Source organism: Schistocerca piceifrons, unplaced genomic scaffold (assembly GCF_021461385.2).
Source record: "Schistocerca piceifrons isolate TAMUIC-IGC-003096 unplaced genomic scaffold, iqSchPice1.1 HiC_scaffold_448, whole genome shotgun sequence".
Classification (NCBI taxonomy): Eukaryota; Metazoa; Arthropoda; class Insecta; order Orthoptera; family Acrididae; genus Schistocerca; species Schistocerca piceifrons.
In genome coordinates, this window is record NW_025728676.1 from 142,501 (window position 1) to 147,906 (window position 5,406).

Consider the following 5,406-nt stretch of genomic DNA (forward strand, 5'->3'; position numbering starts at 1 on the left):
TCCCGCACTCGTAAAGTGCAATCCACCCCTATAACTTGCGTTTCATGAAGAGTTATTTCCAATATGCGACATTCCCGCTGTCCGTATACATGAGCCGCGACCTGTACCACTTACGAGCGAGAGACGCGATCGCGTTGCTCACTGTACGGCGTCCGATACCGAGCCATCAGCATGTCGGTCCCCATGCGCGTTGCACTCGCACTCGCAGTCGCAAAAACGTGGGGCAAATATATTACGCGGAAGAGTTATAACAGACCGAGCCCCACTGCATGGGGGGAGTCTTTGTCACTAATGTACACAGATGGAACATTTTGGACTGGAACCAGATTACCCGTACACACGGCGCTGATTAGTAATCAATGCAGAGCCATCAAACTACAGCAAATATACACAACTGTCCGTATACATGCTGAAAGAGTCTGCCCAAAATGGGAACCACACGTCAGCCAGACACTCTGATCACGCACCACTCTCTGCTTCTAACAGGCGCACATACAATATGTAAGCACCAGCATGGAACAACATCCAGTGCATCTTCTCCGCCACATTACACAATCCACACTATCACAACCAGACCAGGAGGTCCGTGCGGAAAATACAATATCCCAGCCTTTCGACATCCACCATTGCGCAGACCAGGCACCAACACCCACACATGTCCTATACAACGGTGCACCCAACATCACAATAGTACCTCCTGTCACAGCGCACAAACAATGACATGAGTCAAAGACACAGGTCTCACACAAGCATAGAATTGGAGCGCCGCCTCTAATAAGCCAAAGGTGCATCCTGACGTGACAAATCTGATCATGTCACAAGCATTCACTTACTATAATCACTATCAACGAACCTGCCGCCCCCGCCCCCCCCCCCCCCTACACCTTTCCGTACAACAACGTGTAACCTAACCTAACCTAACCTAACCTATGTTGTACCTTAACCTAACCTATGTTGTACCTTAACCTAACCTATGTTGTACCTTAACCTAACCTATGTTGTACCTTAACCTAACCTATGTTGTACCTTAACCTAACCTATGTTGTACCTTAACCTAACCTATGTTGTACCTTAACCTAACCTATGTTGTACCTTAACCTAACCCATGTTGTACCTTAACCTAACCCATGTTGTACCTTAACCTAACCCATGTTGTACCTTAACCTAACCCATGTTGTACCTTAACCTAACCCATGTTGTACCTTAACCTAACCCATGTTGTGCCTCAACCTAACCCATGTTGTGCCTCAACCTAACCCATGTTGTGCCTCAACCTAACCCATGTTGTGCCTTAACCTAACCCATGTTGTGCCTCAACCTAACCCATGTTGTGCCTTAACCTAACCCATGTTGTGCCTTAACCTAACCCATGTTGTGCCTTAACCTAACCCATGTTGTGCCTTAACCTAACCCATGTTGTGCCTTAACCTAACCCATGTTGTGCCTTAACCTAACCCATGTTGTGCCTTAACCTAACCCATGTTGTGCCTTAACCTAACCCATGTTGTCGCCTTAACGTAACCCACGTTGTCGCCTAAACCTGCTCTGTAATTGTTATACGACTCGTTCAATTACTGTAGTGTTGCCCACCCGCAACCCTCGCAATATAGTTCGCTACTCGCACTGCCCGCACCCCTGTGTATCGCTTCATGTTAAACACCTTGCAAGTCTTGCTCACTTTCCACATGCTCCTGCTGTACACTGTAATGTGGATGGCAGCAGGACGTACATGCCGCCCCTCCCCACGTCCCCACCTTGCCCCCTGCCTTCGCAAGCTGGTTGGTGAGAAGTTTGCATGTTCAATGCCCTTCGCATGCGACGTACTCAGGCTACGTTGTGGTGCGGCCTGTGTCAACTGTCCGCTGATGTCGTACGCGTGAACCACAATCTGTACTGCACATTCGTCCTTATGTACTGAATGATACATCGTGGCACATGTGTGACCGCACAACGACTGCGCCCAAAAACGGCGGACCATACAGTGCAAATATTGTGCACGCAGCTACGTGTCGTCTCCCTATGAGAGCTGGATTGCAGTGTGGTACGCCATAGAGACGTGTGGGAGGAACGGACGCCGTGGATGGCGATCAGCATGAGCTGTCTGTTGATGTATTCGGACCTAGTCGTCTCTCCTCACACACCGTGATGGCATGGTGCACCGCGTTCCATATCTGCGACATGCTACAGAGGCCGGTTGACAGTCGTTCGAGCAATGGACATCGCATACGTACGGGGGCCACCTTCCACGTATTGTCTAGGCGTGCACATTTTGTTGCGTGTATGTGGGCAGACGTAGTGTGGCGTGACACCTGACACAGGCATGCAATAATCGTTGAAGTTGCAAATGGCGATGGACGCCTGCGTTTTCTGGTGAAGTTACGCAAATGAACAAATGGTAACCTGTTGTGGTGCGGTTGTTCTCGCTAGGGGTGAATCGGTGATGGCGACGATAGGTTGAGGTACTAACCGGTTGTTCCAGCGATACCCACCATGCCGACGAAACTGAACGGCATCTGGGTGTGAAGCGATACGCGGCGGTGGCTGGGTGGGACCGTCCCCGGCCGGTGAGGGGGCGCCTCCCGGCGTGCTGGCCGCGCGGTGCGTGGGCGCACGCGCTACAGCCGGCTGGTGGGGGCGGCCAGTGGCAGGCGCGCCGGCCGACGGACGCGGCAGGCGTCGCAGCTGCGCGCCGGCGCACCCTGCGCGCGGCGCCGTGCGGCCAAAGTAGGTCCTCGCGGGCCCGGTGCGAAGCGCGGTGGACATCTTCAGTGTGCTGGTCCGATTGAGGACTGTGTGCGTTGAGGATGCGCCGCCGCCCGGCGCTCGGCGCCGCGACGCCGTCTGCTGCTCGGTCGCCCCAGCGGTTCTCGCTGGTGGTTTGTATCGCAGCTGTGCGGATGTGTTGGCGCGTGCGCTGTGCTGGGAGAGTTCGCTTCGGCACCCAAGTGGGGCTTTTGTCCTTCTGTGGCGCTGGCGTTGGAGCTGCCGGTCACCGTGTTGTCTCCCGCCGGCAATGCCACGACAGCACGCTCCCGGGCCTCTGTCGGCAGCGGCAAGCTCAGTTGGGAGCACGGGTGGTCGCACCGAAAGCGTCTACTCGCCTAACTCCGGGCGATTGCGCCTCTCTCGAACCCGACCAAGTACTTGGGACGGCGCTGCGCGCCGCCGGGACCTGAGAGGGTTTCGAGGTGTATTGTGCAGGGGAGCTCAGCCTCCTCCTGTTTGCAGGCGTGAGGTCAGTCGCTTGACGGCGCGTTTCGGCGCGGGCCCGCCCGTTGCCGGCGCGCCGTAAGGCACGGAGGCTCGCACTGGGGCGTATCGCTTTCCAGTCGGGCGTGCCGCGGCAGTCCTCACTCGGGGAAGTGATGCGTCTCACATAGCCTCTCCTTCCCAAGTGGCTCTTTCCGCCTTCCCGTGGTGCCAGACGTCAAGCTTGGCATTCTGCCTTGCGTCAAAAGGGAGAGCTGCGACCCAACCCGATGCGAAAGCGAAGGGTGCGTGGCACAGGGGGAGCTGTGTCGAGGGACCGAACACCAGTCCCTTTCTGTTCGCAGGGCACAGACCAGCAGGTGCTCTGCATGCCGGCGACCTCGTTTGTCGGCGTGGGATCACGGCGCGAGTCGGCAAGGGTGCTTCGCCGCGCCCCTGGGTAACCGGGGCGTGTTCTGCCAAACCCAGGTGGTGGTGACATCGCCTGGGCCAGGTTAGATGGGCCCAGACCGCCGAACGACTGGGGGACCGACCCACCACCTGAGTAGGAGTGGGTCCCTGGCCTTCGGGTGGAAACTCGGGCAAGTAGGCGGCGAAGGGCGAGAGGTGCATCCGCCTCTCCGGAGTGCGGGGTGCAGTTGCCGAGGAGCGTCGTGTGAAATCGTCGGCGACGAGGCCATCGATGGGGACCAGTGCGCTGGCGACGGCGTGCTGAACCCGGCAGCTCTGAAGTGCCCTTGACCTAGGGGCGAGGTCGGTGGGCGAGCTGCAGAAGTCCCCCCCCATGCCAGAGGAGCCGGTCCGGGGCAAGAGACGGGCTCCCATCTTTCATCACTCGTTACTCATCATGGCGGCATCTGAAACGAGTGATTCTTGTGCGACCAAGCGCGCTTCTACTGCGCCTGATCCCTCTCCCCAGGACGAGCTGGGACAGGCAGAAGGTGAATCTGTGACACAAAGGCACAGTAGAATTTCACTGCTCTTAGAGCAGAACATAAAAAATGGGAAGATAAGCCAAGCGGCTTTAACAGCTATTAAAAATGAACTTACTGCATGGGCCATCGCCCACGCTAAATTAGAAGGACGAGTAGAAGAACTGGAAAAAGAAAATCAAAGATTGAGAAACCAACCGACTAAGACTTGGGCGGCGGTGGCTGCGCAGGCGCCAACAAAGCTGCATACTACAAAAGATAGTATTGACAAAGCAGTCAAAAGAACAGACACTGCGGTCTTCCTCAGGACACTGCCTGGGCAAGACACCAGTGTCAAGAAAATACAAGAGCTCTTTACGAAGACCATAAACCCGACCAAAGATAAGATCAGAATAAAAAGAATAAAACCTAGTAGAAACTCAGTTATAGTAGAAGTAGCCTCGGAAGAGGACAAGGACAAAATATTAAACAATCAGAAATTAAATTCACTTGTCAAGTGCGAACCTCCCAAGAAGAGGAATCCATTTGTAATTCTCTACGACGTTCCAACCATCATGACAGATGACGAATTGACGAATACAATAAGAGAGCAAAATTTCGATGACACAGACGAGGAGGAATTCAGAAAGAGCTTTAGATTGAGATTCAAGACGGGGCCTCGGGGGCGTGATGTGGTACATCACGTAGCCGAGGTCACGGCACAGATGTGGAAAAGAATTACAGCAATGAGCAGACTATATGTAGGTTTTCACTCAATTAACGTAAGAGACTACATCGTGGTACCTCGCTGCCACAACTGTGGTGACCTGGACCACATCCTAAGGATGTGCACCAGGGAGTCGGCTTGCACGAAATGTGGTACAAGTGGACATAGCCGTAAAGACTGTAAAGCAGCAGCGGTCTGTATTCCCTGCAAAAACCGAGGGAAGAAGTCATGCGGAGCCTCAGGGCGCAGTTGCCCAACATACAGAATGTTGGAACAACGACTCATCTCAAAAATAGACTATGGCTGATCATAGCCCAAGAAATAGGATGCCAAAACATAAATCCCCAAGTAAGAGGAGGCGGGACGCTATGAGGGCAACCAGATTTAAGAATTTCCTAATGGCGCTTTCAAGTGCCACTACAACGGAAATAACAGATAAGGCCGTACAAACGGAGCCTTATATGATAGACAAAAATATACAGACAGATCCTCCAGTGGTTAACATAGATCCCGCCCCTCGACGAAGGGAAATAATGCCGACAATCCACCTGAAGCGGC